The sequence below is a fragment of the Oryx dammah genome, unplaced genomic scaffold (assembly GCF_014754425.2).
Source record: "Oryx dammah isolate SB20612 unplaced genomic scaffold, SCBI_Odam_1.1 HiC_scaffold_5, whole genome shotgun sequence".
Lineage (NCBI taxonomy): Eukaryota > Metazoa > Chordata > Mammalia > Artiodactyla > Bovidae > Oryx > Oryx dammah.
Genome location: NW_024070189.1, coordinates 106,985,726 through 107,004,164, shown reverse-complemented (window position 1 = coordinate 107,004,164; position 18,439 = coordinate 106,985,726).

Sequence of the window (18,439 nt, the reverse complement as noted above, 5' to 3'; positions counted from 1 at the left end):
ATATTTCTGCTTTTGTGCCAGTACCCTTTTGTCTTGATGACTGTAGCTTTGTAGTATAACCTGAAGTCAGGAAGCTTGATTCCTCCATCTCCATTCTTCTTTCTCAAGACCTCTTTGGCTATTCAGGGTCTTTTGTGTTTCCATATGAATTGTGAAGTTTTTCGTTCTAGTTTTCTGAAAAATGCCATTGGTAATTTAATAGGGATCTCCTTGAATCTGTAGATTGCATTTGGTAGTATAGTCACTTTCACAATATTGATTCTTCCTACCCAGGAACACAGAATATCTCTCCATCTGTTTATGTCATCTTTGATTTCTTTCATTAGTGTCTTATAATTTTCTGTGTACCATTCCTTTGTCTCCTTAAGTTTATTCCTAGATATTTAATTCTTTTTGTTGCAATGGTGAATGTGATTGATTCCTTAATTTTTATTTTTGATTTTTCATTGTTAGTATATAGAAATGCAAGTGATTTCTGTGTATTGATTTTGTATCCTGAAACTTTGCTAAATTCACCGACTAGCTCTAGTAATTTTCTGCTACTCTCCTTAGGGTTTTCTAGGTACAGTGTCATGTCATCTGCAAACAGTGAGAGCTTTACTTCTTCTTTTCCAATCTGGATTCCTTTTATTTCTTTTACTTCTCTGATTGTTGTAGCTAGGACTTCCAGAACTATATTGAATAATAATGGTGAAAGTGGACACCCTTGCCTTGATCCTGATCTTAGGGGGAATTTTTTCAGTTTTTCACAATGAAGACTAATGTTTGCTGTACATTTATCATATATGGTCTTTACTATGTTGAGGTAGGTTCCTTCTATGCCCATTCTTTGAAGAGTTTTAATCATAAATGGGTGCTGAATTTTGTCAAAGGCTTTTTCTGCATCTATTGAGATGATCATATGTTTTTATCTCTCAATTTGTTAATATAATGTATCACATTGATTGATTTCTGTATATTAAAGAATCCTTGCATCCCAGGAATAAACCCAACTTGATCATGATGTATGAGCTTTTGATGTGTCGCTGAATTCTGTTAGCTAAAATTTTGTTTAGAATTTTGCATCTATATTCATCAGTCATATTGGCCTGTAGTTTTCTTTTTGTGTGTTGTCTTTGAAAGGTTTTGATATTAGGGTGATGGTGGCCTTATTGAATGAGTTTGAAAGTGTTCCTCTGCAATTTTTGAAAGAGTGTTAGAAGGATAGGCATTAGCTCTTCTCTAAATGTTTGATAGAATGCTCTTGTGAAGCCATCTAGTCCTGGGCTTTTGTGTTTTGGGAGATTTTTGATCACAGCTTCAATTTCAGTGCTTGTGATTGGGTTGTTCATAATTTCTATATCTTCCTAGTTCAGTCTTGGAAGATTGAACTTTTCAGGAATCTGTACATTTCTTCCAGCTTATCGATTTTATTGCCATATAGTTGTTTATAATAGTCTCATAATCCTTTGTATTTCTGCATTGTCTGTTGTAACCTCTCCTTTTTCATTTTTAATTTTGTTGATTTGATTCTTCTCTCTCTTTTTTTTTATTTTTTCGTGATGAGTCTGGCTAAGGGTTCGTCAATTTTGTTTATCTTCCTAAAGAACCAGCTTTTAGTTTTATTAATCTTTACTATTGTTTCTTTCATTTTTTTCATTTATCTCTGATATCTTTATGATTTCTTTCCTTCTACTAATTTTGAGGGTTTTTTCCTTCTTCTTTCCCCAGTTGCTTTAACTGTAAAGTTAGGTTGCCTATTCAATGTTTTTCTTGTTTCTTGAGGTAGGATTGTATTGCTATAAACTTCTGTCTTAGAACTGCTTTTGCTGCATCCCATAGACTTTGAGTTGTCATGGTTTCATTGTCATTTGTTTCTAGAAATTTTTTTATTTCCTTTCTGATTTTTTTGGTAACCTGTTGGTTATTTACAAATGTATTGCTTAATCTCCATGTGTTTGTGTTTCTTACAGTTTTTTCTTGTAATTTATATCTAGCCTCATAGCATTATGGTTGGAGAAGATGCTTAATATGATTTTAACTTTCCTAAATTTACTGAGATTTGATTTGTGACCCAAGATGGGGTCTATCTTAGAGAATGTTCCATGTGCACTTGAGAATAAGGAGTATTCTGCACCTAAACAGACATTTTTCCAAAGAAGACATGCAATTAACTGACTAATAAACATATGAAGAGATGCTCAACATCACTCATGATTAGAGAAATACAAATCAAAACTAAAATGAGATACCACCTCGCACCAGTCAGAAATGCTATCATCTAAAAGTCTGCAAACAATAAATGCTGGAGAGGGTGTGGAGAAAAGGGACTCTCTGGCATTTCTGGTGGGAATATAAATTGATACAGTCAGTATGGAAGACAATATGGAGATACCTTAAAAATCTTGGAATAAAACCATCATATGACCCAACAATCCCACTCCTAGGCATATACCCCTAGGAAACCGAAATTGAAAAAGACACATATACCTCAATGTTCATTGCAGCACTATTTACAATAGATAGAATATGGAAGCAACCTAGATTTCCATCAAAAGATGAATGGATGAAGAAGCCATGGTACATATATACAATGGAATACTACTCCGTCATAAAAAGGAATGCATTTGAGTCAGTTCTAATGAGATGGACAAACCTAGAGCCTATTATACAAAGTGAAATAAGTTAAAGAAAAACAAAAATATCATATACTGATGCATATATATGAACTCTAGAAATATGAAATTGATTAATTTGTTTTCAGGTACAGCAATGGAGAAACAGACACAGAGAACAGACCTAAGGACATAGGAGGAGGGGAGGAGGGGAGGTGGGAGAGGGTGAGATGTATGGAGAGAGAAATGTGGAAATTTATAAAACCCCATGTAAAATAGATAGCCAATAGGCATTTGCTGTATGACTCAGGGAACTCAAACAGGGGCTCTGTGACAATCTAGAAGAGTGGGATGGGGAGGAAGGTGGAAGGGAGGGTCAGGTGGGAGGGGACATGGCTGTACCTATGGCTGATTCTTGTCGATGTGTGACAGGAAAACGGCAAACTTCTGTAAAGCAAGATTCCTTCAATTTAAAAAAATAAAATAAAATAAAAAACCTTGGTGACTTTGGTTCTATTCAGTTTAGCAGCTTCCTTATGTTCACATAGAAGGATCCAATGCATTCTGCTTGAGTCTCTACACTGTTCAGAAACAAGCTGTGTGTGAATCTTGAAATCCAAGCCTCTAGTTTAAGCCATATTTTATGGCTTGGATGGGTAGTTAGTTGTAGCTGAACAGTAGCTGAAAAACACTTTGCGTGCTTTTGTTATATTCAGTTCAAAAACTTCCTTAGTCTAACCCTTAAGTTTTCTGACAGAAACAGGCTTCTTAGAACTCCTTGTTAGCAGGCCATCTTACTTAGTTTTAGGTATAGTACTGGTTGTGGGTCCTCTAATGGACTGGAACCTGGTGGTCAGGAGTCAACCATAAGAAAGTAAAAGAGAGAAAGAAGCTAGTATTCCCTGGTTTATGCAAAGAAGCAAGAAAACCCTAGAACAGGGCTTGCACTGCTCACCTCCACCTCTCGAGGAGATCTTGAAAGGCCTGGCAGGAGAGTGAACTTGGTGGGTTTCCACACTCCAGAGAATTAGCCAGAGGGAGAGAAAGAGAAAAAGACATGGGGACCCAAGTCTCTGGTGGAGCAAGGGTGTTTTAATGATCTTTTCATGAGTATTTATAGGATGTTGTACAAGGAATTTCTTTCAACAATGATAAAGATCAGAAAACCAAATGTACAGCAACTGTTATCAAGGAAACAAGGAACCAGCAATGGTCATAAGGTCAGAAGACAATCCATATCTCAAGAAAGAGGGTCATGACTAAGCAGTTTTGTCGTAAGGAGAATGTTTACTGAAAGAAATCCACGCGTGCATTTCATCTCATGACCTCATGGGAGCAGTGTGCTGCTCCACTCGTTGCCATTATCAGGAACTGATAAGGAAGAAAGGATTTATGAGAGACAGAAAGCAGCACACAGGAATCTTCCTGTTAAACATTCCCTGACAAGTACTAGCTAGTCACAGAACTCTCTATTCAAACAGTGTTCACAAAGAAGGATACAATGGATCCTATTTGAGTCTCTACACTGTTCAGAAACATGCTGTGAGTGAATCTTGAATTCCGAGTCTCTTGGCTAATGCAATATTACCTGCCTCAGAAAGGTATTTTAATGTAGACTGAAAGCTAATTTAAAAACACTTTGTTTGCTTTTGTTTTATTCAGTGCAACAACTTTATTAGTCTAAGCATTGAGTTTTATGAAAGAAATTAGCTGCTTGGAACTCCATGTTAGGAGGTCGTCTCAGAGAACATTTTCACTTAATCAGGTTAGTGATAGGTATACTACTAACTAGTCACAGAACTGTCTGCCTAAACCAGGATTCACAAAGAAGGATCTAGTGTGTCCTATTTGAACGTCTGCACATTTCTGAAACATGCTGTGAGTGAATCTTGAAATTCAAGCACCTTGACTAAAGCTTGTCTGCCTTGAAAAGCTAGTTAGTAGACTGAAAACTTGTTGGAAAAACAATTTAGTTGCTTTTGTCGTATTCAGTTCAACAACTTCCTGAATCAAACCCTTGAATTTTTTATCTGCTCAAACCAGCGTTCATGAAGAAGGACACAAGCATCCTTTTTGAGATTCTACATTGTTCAGAAACATGCTGTGTGAGTCCTGAAATCTGAGTCTCTTGGCTAAAGCTGTATTATCTGACTTGGAAAGCAAGATAGTTGTAGACTGAAAGCTACTTGAAAAATACTTTGGTTATATATATATTTTACTCAGTTCAACAACTTCTTTCATCTAACCCTTGAGTTTTCTGAAAGAAACAAACTGCTTGGAATTCCATGTAAGGAAATTATCTTAGAGTAGATTTAACCTGAGGTTAGTTAGAGGTAGAGTATTAACTAGTCACAGAACTCTGCTCAAAGCAAAGTTCACAAAGAAGGATCTAGTGTGTAATAGTTGAGTCTCTACACAGTTCAGAAGCATGCTGTGAGTGAATTTTGAAATTCAATCCTCTTGGTTACAGCTGTGTTTTCTGCCTCAGAAAACTATTTAGTTGTAGGCTGAATTCTAGTGGAAAAACACTTTGGTAACTTTTGTTGCATTCAGTTCAACAACTTCTTTAGTCTAACTCTTGAATTTTCTGAAAGAAACAGATTGCTTGGAAATCTTTGTTAGGATGTTATTGCAGCATAAGTTTTCACCTAACCAGGTCAGTTATAGGTAAGTACTAACTAGTCACAGAACTCTCTGGTCACACCAGTGTTCATGAAGAAGGTTCCAGTATATCCTGTTAGAGTCTCTACATTGTTCATAAATATGCTGTGTATGAATCATGAAATCTGAGGCTCTTTGCTAAACTTGTATTATCTACCTTGAAAAGCCAGTTAGTAGTGGACAGAAAGCTAGTTGAAAAACACTTTGGTTACTTTTTTGCATTCAGTTCAACAGTCTTATTCTAATCCTTGAGTTTTCTGAAACAAACAGGCTGCTTGGAAATCCTTGTTCAAAGATTATCACAGAGGACATTTTCACCTAATGGTGAAATACATCTCTTGGATAAAGGTGTATTTTCTGCCTCAGCAAGCTAGTTAGTTGTAGACTGAAAGCTGGTTGAAAAACACATTGATTACTTTTGTTGTATTCAGTGCAGAAATTTCCTTAGTCTAACCTGTGAGTTTCCTGAAATAAACAAGCTGCCAGAACTCCTTGTTAGGAAGTCATCTCTGAATACATTTTCACCTAGTCATATTAGTTGTATGAATAGTACTAACTAGTCACAGAACTCTCTCCTCAAACCAGTGTTCATGAAGAAGATTCCAGTGGGTCCTGTTTGACTCTCTCCATTGTTCAGAAACATGCTGTATTTTAGTCTTGAAATCCAAGCCTCTGGCTCAAGCTCTAATATCTACCTCGGAAAGCTAGTTAGTTGTAGACTGATAGCTAGTTGAAAAACACTTTCGTTAATTTTGTTGTATTCAGTTCAACAATATCCTTAGTCTAACCTTTGAATTTTCTGGAGGAATCAGGCTGCTTGGAAGTCCTTGTTAGGAGGTCATCAGAGAGTACAGTTTCATCAAATAACTTAGTTATAGGTATACTACTAACTATACTTATATGCTTATAACTATACTTGTATAACTTATACTATACTACTGTAGCTAGTCACAGTACTCTCTGCTCAAAGCAGTGTTCACAAAGAAAGATTCAGCGTGTACTGTTTGAGTCTCTGCATTGTTCAGAAACATGCTGTGTGTGAATCTTGAAATTCGAGCCTCATAGCCAAAGCTGTATTATCTGCCTTGGAAAGCTAGTTAGTTGTAGACAGAAAGCTAGTTACAAAGGACTTTAGTTACATTTGTTGTATTCAATTTAGCAACTTTCTTATGTTAACCTGTGAGTTTTCTAAAAGAAACAAGCTGTTTCTAACTCGTTGGATTAGGAGGTCATCTCAGTACATTTTCACATAACTAGGTTAGTTTAGGGTATAGTACTAACTATTCACAGAACTCTTTGCTGTGTTCACAGATAAGGATCTAGTTTCCCTGTGTGAGTCTCTACATTCTTCAGAAACATGCTGTATTTGAATCTTGAAATTCTAGCCTCTGGATAAAGCTCTATTATCTGCCTCAGAAAGCTAGTTAGTTGTAGACTGATAGCTAGTTTAAAAATACTTTAAGGACTTTTGTTGTATTCAGTTCAAAAATGTCCTTAGTCTAACAGTTGAATTTTCTGAAAGAAACAGGCTGTTTGGAACTCCTTATCAGCAGGTCATCTCAACATTCATTTTCACCTAAACAAGTCAGTTATGGGTATAGTATTAACTAGTCACAAAACCCTCTACTCAAACCAGTGTGCATGAAGAAGAATCCAGTGCATCCTGTTTGAGTCCCTACACTGTTCAAAAACATGCTGTTGTGAATCTTAAAATCCCAACCTCTTGGCTAAAACTGTATTTTCTGACTTGGTAAAATATTTAGACTGAAAGCTAGTGGAAAAATCATTTTGGTTCCTTTTGTTGTATTCAATTCAGCAACTTCCTTAGTCTTACACTTGAGTTTAAGGAAAAAAAAAAAACAGGCTGCTTGGAACTACTTGTTAGGAGGTCATCTCAGAGTACATTTCCCCTACCATGTTAGTTATAGGTTATGTACTAACTAGTCACAGGACGCTCTGCTAAAACCAGTGCTCACAAAGGATCTAGTGTGTCCTATATAATTCTCTATACAGTTCAGAATCATGCTGTGAGTGAATCTTTAAATCCAAACCTCTTGGCTAAAACACTATGTTCTGACTCAGAAAGCTAGTTAGTAGTTGTAGACTGAAACTAGTTGAAAAATACTTTGGTTACTTTTGTTACATTCAGCTCTACAGCTGCCTTAGTCCAACCTGTGAGTTTTCTGAAAGAAACAAGCTCTTTTGAACTCCTTTTAACAGATTATCTCAGAGTACATTTTCACCTTACCAGGTTCAGTTCAGTTCAGTTCAGTCGCTCAGTCGTGTCTGACTCTTTGAGCGTCTGCCTGGAATGCGGGAGACCCGGGTTCGATCCCTGAGTTGGGAAGATCCCCTGGAGAAGGAAATGGCAACCCACTCCAGTACTCTTGCCTGGAGAATCCCATGGAGGGAGGAGCCTGGTAGGCTACAGTCCATGGGGTCGCAAAGAGTCAGACACGACTGAGAGATTTTACTTTACTTTACTTTACTTTACTTTACTTTACTTTACTTTACTTTACTTTACTTTACTCTTTAGTTATAGGTATAGTACTTACTTGTCACACTACCTAAACCAGTGTTCACAAAGAAGGATGTAGTGTATCCTACTTGAGTCTCTACACCGATCAGAAAAATGTTATGTGTAAATCTTGATATCTGAGCCTCTTGGAAAAAGATGTATTTTCTGCCTTGAAAACCTGGTTCATTGCAGACTGAAAACTACTTGAAAAACACTGGATATTTTTGTTGCATTCAGTTCAAGTCTAACCGTTGAATTTTCTGAAGTACAGAGGCTGCTAGGAACTCCTTGTTAACAGGTCTTCTAAAAGCACATTTCCACCTAACTGGGTTAGTTATAGGTACAGTACTAACTAGCCACAGAACTGTCTGCTCAAATCAGTGTTCACAAAGATGGATCCAGTGCATCCTATTTGAGTCTCTACATTGTTCAGAAAAAATGTGTGTGAATCTTGAAATCAGAGACTCTTGACTAAAATTGTATTATCTGCCTCAGAAAACTTGTTAGTTGTAGAGAGAAAGCTGTTGAAAAACACTTCGGTTACTTATCTTGTATTCAGCTCAACAACACCCTTAGTGTAACCATTGAATTTTCTGAAAGAAACAGCCTGCTTGGAACTCCCTTTTTATGAGGTCTTCTCAGAGTACATTTTTACTTAACCAGGTTAGTTATAAGTATATTAATAACTAGTCACAAAACTCTACTCAAACCATTGTTCACAAAGAAGGATCCCATGTATCCTGTTTAAGACTTTATACTTCTCAGACATTGCTACGTGTTAATCTTCAAATTTGAGCCTCTGGACTAAAGCTGTATCTTCTGCCTAGGAAAACTAGTTAGTTGTACACTGAAAGTTAGTTAAACACATTGCTTGCTTTTGTTTTATTCAGTTCAAAAACTTCCTTAGACTAACACTTGAGTTTTCCAAAAGAAACAGGTTTCTTGGAACTCTTTCTTAGGAAGTCATCACAGAGTACATTTTCACCAAACAGGGCAACTGGGTCCTTCTTATGAACACTGGTTTGAGCAGAGAGTGCTGTGACTAGTTAGTACTATACCTATAAATAACCTGGATTGGAGAAAATATATTCTGAGATGACCTGATTAGTTATAGGTATATTAATAAGTAGTCACAGAACTATCTGCTCAAATCAGTGTTCACAATGATGGATCCAATGTGTCCTTCCTGAGACTCCACACTGTTCAGAAATATGCTATCTGTTAATTTTGAAATCTGAGCCTTTTAGCTAACAATGTATCTTCTTCCTCAGAAAACTAGCTTGTTGTCAACTGAAAACTAGTTGAAAAACATTTTGGTTACCTAGGTGTATTCAGTTCAAAAAGTTCCTTTTTCTAACCATTGAATATTTGTAAGACTCAGGCTGCTTGGAATTCCTTCTTAGGAGGTTATTTCAGAGTATATTTACATCAAACCAGTTAGTTATATGTGTAGGACTAAAGAGTCAGAGTATACTCTGCTCAAATCAGTATTCACAAAGAAGGATCCATCATATCCTGTTTGAGGATCTACATTGTTCAAAAACAAGCTGAATCTTGAAAGCTGAGCCTTATGGGTAAAGCTGTATTATCTGCCTCAGAAAACCAGTTAGTTGTAGACAAAAAGCTAGTTGAAAACACTTTGGTTATTTTTGATATATTCAGTTCAACAACTTCCTTAGTCTAACCCTTAAGTTGTCAAAAAGAAACAAGCTGCTTGAAACTCCTTTTAGAAGGTCATCTCAGAATATATTTTCTCCAATCCAGGTTATTTATAGGTATAGTACTAACTAGTCACAGCACTCTCTGCTCAAACCAGTGTTCATAAGAAGGACCCAGTTGCCCTGTTTGGCTAACTACACTGTTCAGAAACACACTGTGTAGGAATCTTGAAATCTGAGCCTCTTGGCTAAATATGTATTATCTGACTTGGAAAACTAGTTAGTTGTAGACTGATAACTAGTTTAAAAACACTTTGGTTACTTCCCTTGTATTCAGTTCAAATTTCCTTTGTCTAACCATTGAATTTTCTGAAAGAATCAGGCTGCTTGGAGTGCTTGTTAGGAGGCCATCTCAGAGCACATTTTCATCAAACAAGGTTAGTTATAGGTATAGGACTAATTAGTCACAGAACTCTCTACTCAAACAAGTGATCATGAAGAAGGATCTAGGGCATCCTGTTTGAGTCTATACACTGTTCAGAAACACACTGTGTGGGAATCTTGAAATCTGAGCCTCTTGGCTAATGCTGTATTATCTGCCTCAGAAAGGTAGTTAGTTGTAGACTGATAGCTGGTTTAACAACACTTTGGGGACTTTTGTTGTATTCAGTTCAAAAACGTCCTTAGTCTAACAGTTGAATTTTCTGAAAGAAACAAGCTGTTTGGAACTCCTTGTTAGAGGTCATCTCAGAGTGCATTTTCACATAACCAGGTTAGTTTTAGGTATAGTACTAACTAGTCACAGAACTCTGCTCAAATCAGTTCTCATAAAGAAAGATCTAGTGTGTCCTGCTTGAGTCTCTACACTATTCAGAAACACTATGCATGTGAATCTTGAAATCTGAGCCTCTTGGCTAATGCTATATTTTGTGTCTCAGAAACCTAGTCAGTTGTAGACTGAATAGTAGTTGAGAAACACTTTGGTTGCTTTTGCTACAATCTCCTTAGTCTAACACTTACATTTTTGGAAAGAAACGGGCTGCTTGGAACTCCTTGTTAGCAGGTCATCTCAGAGTACATTTTCACCTAACCAAGCAATTATAGGTAGAGTACTAGGTAGTCACATATCTTTCTGCTCAAACCAGTGATCACGAAAAAGAATCCAGGGCATCTTGTTCAGAAACATGCTGTGTGTGAATTTTCAAGTCCAAGACCCTTGGCTAAAGATGTATTACCTGCCTCTGGAAGCTAGTTAGTTGTAGACTAAAAGCTAGTTGAAAAACACTTTGGTTACCTTTCTTATATTCAGTTCAGCAAATTTTTTTGTCTAACCCCTGAGTTTTCTGAAAGAAACAGGCTGCTCGAAACTCCTTGTTAGGAGGTAATCTCAGAGCACATTTTCACCTAATCAGGTTAGTTATAGGTATTGTACGAACTAGTCAAAAAACTCTCTACGCAAACCAATGTTCATGGTTTTGTTGTATTCTTAGTCTAACAATTGAATTTTCTGAAAGAAACAGGCTGTTTGGAACTCCGTTAGAGGTCATCTCAGAGTGTGTCCTGTTTGAGTCTGGGATAGATATACCTACGGATCTTAGAGGATCTCCTAGGCAGATAGAGGTTAACTAGCTCTCTGCGGGTACACACTGGTGGCAGAAGACCAAGGGAATATTGAGCAGTGGGAGACCTCTGAGAGATCCCCATTTTACCTATGAGGGCCCCACCCAAGAGCCCTCACGCCAACCAATCAGCAAGATAGAAACTGAGCCCCACCCATCAGTCAACTGAAGACCTACAGTCATACTGCACTCAGGGTCACCTCAGAACAGACCCCTTGACACAGCCCTGCCTACCAGAGGGTCAAGACCCAGCTCCACCAATCAGAAGGCAAGCATTAGTTCTTCCTACCAGGGGCCAATCAGAAGGCAAGCACTAGTTCCTCCCACCAGGAAGCCAATCACAAGGCAAGCACCAGCCCCCTCCCACCAGGAAGCCTACACAAGCTGGTGGGCCAACCTCACCCACCAGGACCCAGGCACCAGAAAAAGAGGAACCACAACCCTGTAGCTTGTGGAAAGGAAAACAGAAACGTAGAAAGACAAAATAAGATGACAGATAAACATGCTGCAGATGAAGGAACAAGGTGAAATTGCAGAACAAGTAAATAAATAAGGGTTGTGCCACCTACTTGAAAAAGAATTCAAGGTAATGATAATGAAGGTGATCCCAAGATGGTCGTCTCAGTAAAAGAATGGCAGTACAGATGGAGAAGATACAAAAAATGTTTAACAAACAACTAGAAGACTTACAGAACAGATGAACAACACTATAACTGAAATGAAAAATGCACTAGAAGGAATCCATTGCAAAATAACTGAGGCAGAAGAACAAATAAGTGATCTGGAAGACAAATTAGAGGAAATCACTGCCACCAAGCAGTATAAAGAAAAAAGAATGAAAAGAAATGAGGACAGTCTCACAGACCTCTGGGACAATATCTGACATTCAACAGACACAACATTTGTTTTATAGGGATCCCAGAAGGAGAAGAGAAAGGGCCTGAGAAAATATTTGAGGATGAAAACCTCCCTAATATAAGACAGGAAAAAATCAAGTCCAAGAAGGGCACAGAGTTCCAAACAGAATAAATCCAAGGGGGAACACATTGAAACACATATAATAAACTGAAAAAAAATTAAAATATGAAGAAAAAAATATTTTTAAAAAACAGCAAAGGAAAGGCAACAAATAATATACAAGGGAATCTCCATAAGGTTATCAGGTGATTTTTCAGCAGTAACTCAGCAGGTCAGAAGTGAGGGATATGATATATTTAAAGTGATGAAATGGAAAAACCTACAACCAAGAACATGCTACCCAGAAAGGCTGTCATTCATTTGCTAAAGAAAAAAAGTTTTACAGTCAAGCGAAAGGTAAGAGAATACAGCACCACCAAAGTAGCCTTACAATAAATGTTGAAAGAACTTGTTTAGCTGGTGAAAAGAAAGAAGGCACAAATAGAAACACTAAAATCACAAATAGGAAAGCTCACTGGTAAAGGCAGACATACAGTAAAAGTAGGAATTATCCTCACAAATATGATAGTGAAACAAGCAACTCTGAGGATAGTACAAATGCAAGGATTGAGAAATGCATTTAAAATTAACAGATCAACAACTTAAAACAACCTTGTATGCTATGTCATACCTCATGGGAATTCCAAACTATAAAATCACAACAGATAAACACACAAAAAACAGAAAAAGCAACCCAAATGCAAATAGTCATCAAATCATAAGAGAACAAAAGAAGAAAAGGGGGGGGACCTACCAAAACAAACCCAAAACAATTTAAAAAACGGCAATAGGAACATTGTTGTTGTTCAGTTGCTAAGTCATGTCCGACTCTCTGTGACCCCATGGACTACAGTATATAAGGCTTCCCTGTCCTCCACTGTCTCCTAGGGTCTGCCCAAATTCATGTCCACTGAGTTGGTGATGCCGTCTAACCGTCTCATCCTCTGCTGCCCTCTTCTTTTGCTTTCAATCTTTCCCAGCATCAGGGATTTTTCTAATGAGTCAGCTCTTTGCATCAGATGCTCGAAGTACTGGAGTTTCAGCTTCAGCCACAGTCCTTCCTATAAATATTCAGTGTCGATTTCCTTTAGGATTGACTGGTTTGATCTCCTTGCAGTCCAAGGGACTCTCAGGAGTCTTTTCCAGCACCACAATTCAAATGCATCAGTTTTTCAGCTCTCAACTTTTTTATGGTCCAACTGTCACATCCATAAATGACTACTGGAAAAACCACAGCTTTACCTATATGCACTTTTGTCATCAAACTGATGTCTTTGCTTTTAAATATGCTGTCTAGGTTTGTCATAGCATTTCTTCCAAGGAGCAAGTGTCTTTTAATTTCATGGTTGTAGTCACCATCTGCAGTGATTTTGGAGCCCAAGAAAATAAAGTGTGTCACTGCTTCCACTATTTCCTCAGCTATTTGCCATGAAGTGATGGAACCAGATGCCATAATCTTAGATTTTTGAGTGTTAAGTTTTAAGCCAGCTTTTTCACTCTCCTCTTTCACCTTCATCAAGAGGCTCTTTAGCTCCTCTTCTCTTTCTGCCATTAGAGTGGTATCTTGTGCATATCTGAGGTTGTTAGATATTTCTCCCAGCAATCTTGATTCCAGCCTGTGAATCATCCAGCTCAGCATTTCTCATGATGTACTCTGCATATCAGTAGTTAACCTTAAATGTAAACAGATTAAGTGCTACAACCAAAAGGCATGGATAGACCTAGAGATTATTATACTAAGTAAAGTAGGTCAGACAGAGAAAGACAAATATCATATGATATCACTTATATGTGGAGTGCAATAACCACTGATAAAAATGTACTTCTTTACAAACCAGAAACCAACTCACAGATCTCAAAATCAAACTTATAGTTACCAAAGGAGAAAAAGGGTGGGGGGGGTAGTGATCAATTAAGATATTGGGATTAAGGTATACATGCTATTGTATATAAAATTATAAAGTAGATAATAAGGACCTTCTGCACAGCATGGAAAATTATACTCGATATTTCTATAATATCTTGTATTGGAAGAGAATCTGAAGAAGAGGTGACATATGTATATGTATAACTAATTCACTTTGCTATACACCTAAAACTAATACATTGTTGTAAATCAACTATACTCCAATAAATTTTTTTTTAATAGTGAGGAGTTGAGTACATTGCAGCTTATTTCCACATGGATTAGGGCCTCAGAGTCAGCATTAGGTTTTGTAGTATTAGGGCCTGGGGATTAGGGTTCTAGTGAGGACCCTAGTGTTAGGGCTGGAGTTAGGGTTTGGGGTAAGGCCTCATGGCTAGGACCTTAGATTTTACACATTGGGGTTAGCCCTTAGGGTTAGGTGCCTCACAGGACAGGATCTTAAAAGGAATGTACTAGACCCTGTTGGCTGATTCATTCTTAGATATGACAAAGGAGAAGAGGACAACAGAAGATGAGATGGTTGGATGGCATCACACTGAGTCAACAGACATGAGATTGAGCAAACTCGGAGTTGGTGAAGGACAGGGAAGCCTGGAGTGCTGCTTTCCACAGGGTCCCAAAGAGTTGGACACAACTGAGCAACTGAACTGCACTGAACTGATGTTGTTAAGAAAAGTAAGATGCACAGAACTGCATACTTTATATGCTATTGTTGTAAGGTACCAGCTTTTTCTATGTGCCATTTATGTTAACACACGTACATTCATAGGAGAATATCATTAACATAGGATAATGTCAGGGAGACAAGGGGAAAGATTTTTTTAAACTGCATTTTCAAAGGGGCATTCACCTCTTTTGACTCCACTGGTCTCATAGGGAAAGAATCATGGGTCCTCAAGCTTCCATCTTCTACCTGGCTCCTGTCCACCTTTCCCTATCCAGTCACTTGTCTATGGACTCCTCGATTTACAAGATGACAAATACAAATGAAATTCCCCCACATCCTTAGGAAAGAGGCATAGCCTGCCTAATGAGAGAGTTAAAGCTTAGCACCCTTTACGGAGGAGGTGAACATTTTCCCTCATGCTTTCCTTAAGCCTTTTGCAACTGTGAAAGTGAAAGTGAAGTCGCTCAGTCATGTCCGACTCTTTGCGACCCCGTGGACTGTAGCCCACCAGGCTCCTCTGTCCATGGGATTCTCCAGGCAAGAATACTGGAGTGGGTTGCCATTTCCTTCTCCAGCGGATCTTCCCAACCCAGGGATCGAACCCAGGTCTCCCTCATTGCAGGCAGACACTTTAACCTCTGAGCCACCGCCTGAAAACTGGCTTTTCTTTAGGTCCAGGAGTAATGACTACACAGCACAATGTCTTTCTTATGGAAATGCTTTTCTTTGACTCTGTGCTAATAATTATAAGTGTAACAGTCTTGCTTGGGAACCTGTTACTCAACAACAGAATAGCTCACCCAGAAACACATTGCCCGGAACTCATTCTTTCTGGCTAAATTTGACCTGAAGTTATCTCAGGATGTACACCTTGGGAAAGGGTCTAATGGAACTCTCACAACCTTGAAGTATTCCATCTGTTCTCAGCAGCCAGTTTGAAAAGTATATACTTCCCTGATTAAAATAATGAGGTGGGGTACTCTCCTACTCCCTTCCAGTGCCTTTTGCTGGAGGTTTTCTCTATACTTTTCACTCTAATTAAACTTTGTTACACAAAGCTCTGAGTGACTGAGACCACATCTTTTGGGAACTGGAGTGAAATTTTCTCCTGTAGAGACCATGAATACTCGCACTGTTCACCATAAGCTATCACTCTCATGTGAAAGAGAAAAAACAGGCAAAATAGAATACATAATGCAATGTTTCTGATAATAAACCTGAGGCCTCTGAGAATCTCACATACAGAAGTTCAGGTATCATCTTCATAGGAGACCATGTCAGAGAGGCACCAGTGAAGACTCCTAACCCAGGCTAGCACTTGCCTCATCCAGGAGGGCCACTCCATGATGCCAGGGTCTCTTAAGTTATGTTAGACACTCCCCTTGCACTTAAGCCTATGGAATTTGGCATGCATCCCCTGAATCACCTATCATATCTTGAGGCCCTGAGCTGAGGGAAAGTATCTGATCTCTGCTAGGGGAATGAGAAGGAGTCTTGGCCACAGCCAACCCACTCAGCCCCCTGGTACTGCCATCTCCTGATGCTCAGCATTGGCTATAAGAAACAAATGCTAGGTTTCAACCCTAAGCAACAAGGGTCATATTTTGCCTGCCCAGTGTCTGTCATTCCACAATCAATGACTCTCACCCAGGACAGACTGCTATGGGAACTCCTCATCCTCCATACCCATGAAGGGGCCCATAGGGGATGGTCTAGGGTGGGATCCCTTTTTCTCTCCACCTAACACTAGGTTCTACCTTCACCTGATCTTTGCTTGTCCCAATCCAGAACAATCTAGCCCTCCTCTGGCATAGCCTCATAGAGGCCCTTCTGCTCCAGTGCTGGAGTCACATCTTGCCTCAGCCTTCTGCTCCTCTTTATCTCTGACTCAGGTCTCAGGCCCCTATTCTCTTAAACAGTTGAAGCTCTGCCCTGGCTTTCACTATTCCAGAATAGTAAACTAAATTGGATCTGATAAAGTTTGTGATTGAGAAGATCAGTGGCTGGAAGTGGGATGGAGAGACAAGTGAAATCTGAGGGAAACAGAGGCAAGAGAGAAGTAGTGTCACTGAGAAAGGAGTTTTATGATGCTCTGGATACAAATACAGATGCTTCGGTAGCATGATACAGAGTGTGTTCCAGAAGGAGGAAGGGGCACTTCCCCCAAGCTTTGCATGGGAGGTGGAACTGCTTGTAGCTCCTTGAGAAGTGAAAGTTTGAGGAGCCTCCTGAGCCAGCATGTCAGCTGACACATGAACATTCTCATGACAGCCAAGTGAAGTAGGAGGATTCTCTAAAGCGGGACAGATGTGATCGACAGAAGAGGAAACTAATCATAATAAGTGATAACATGAACCAAACACATAAGTCAGACAGTACAGTTAGCACTTCAGGTTGATTACTTTATTTAAGCATCAAAATGACTACATGGAATGTGATATTGCACTACAAGAAAAGAGTACAGCTTAGGTATTTGTGTTTGAAGATTGGCGCCTATGCAGATGAATCATGATGTCACCATTCTCAAGCCATTTGATTGTTTAGGGTCTTAGTTCCATCATCTGTAAAAGATAAAAATGGTTGTGACTATGTGAAAAAGAATCAGTGGAATCATAAACAAAACGTACTTGATATAATGCTCACGTATGATTATCTCCATTTCATCTGTAAGTAAACAGAGGATCAATATCTTATCCAAGACACATACTGGAGTGTACAAGAGCCCACATTTGAGGTCAGGATGACGGACCCTGAAACCAGAACACAAACTCTTATCCTTGAAACTGCACTTGCCCAATGGACTCAAAACTTAGTGTCTTCAGATGACCATGCCCTAATATCAAGGTGGTGAGGGGATTTATGTATCAATCCCAACACTTTATACCTATCCTTATTATCTTTTAAAAGTAAGTGCCAACAAAAATCATTGAAGATGAAGAAGATTAAGAGAGCTTATTCCCATATAACCTCACTAAATGAACTACTGAAGAAAAATTTCAGCAAGAATAAAAGTAGATCTAGAGATTAGACCAGGAACACAAGAAAAGTAATTATATAATAATATGATATTATATGAATATAATTATGTTATATAATTATATGTTTATAATTATTATAATTATATACAATATATTATATAATATAATTATATTTTATAATTTTATATATTTTATATATTAAATATTTAAAGATAATATATTATTTCTATAATATATAATATGTGATTTATATAATATATATTTATATGTATAATTTATATAATATATAACATAATATATTGTATAATTATAATTATTATATATTATATTGTATTATTATATATTATATTATATATTTTATAATTATTATATAATTATATGTTAAACAATTATAATAATCTAAAAATAGCTATATAATTTCCTTATTTTAAAAAGACAAGTGTATATAGTTTATATTATATATACAATCATATGTTATATAATTATTATATAATAATTTTATATAATTATAATATAATAATATAAAATAATTATATAATTAATTTTCTTATTTTAAAAAGACAAGTGTCTAAATTACAAGAAATACTGATACATGGGAATAATTGATGGATATTTGGACTGTGCTAGGACCATTGAGGGGCTTCCCAGGTAATGCTAGTGGTAAAGAACCCACCTGCCAGTGCAGGAGACATGTGACATGGTTTGATCCCTGGGTCAGGAAGATCCCCTGGAGGAGGGCATCCCCACTCTAGTATTCTTGCCTGGAGAATCCCATGGACAGAGGATCCTGGCAGGCTATAGTCCATAGGGTCACAAAAAGTTAGACACAACTGAAGCAACTTAGCTTGCACACATGCAGG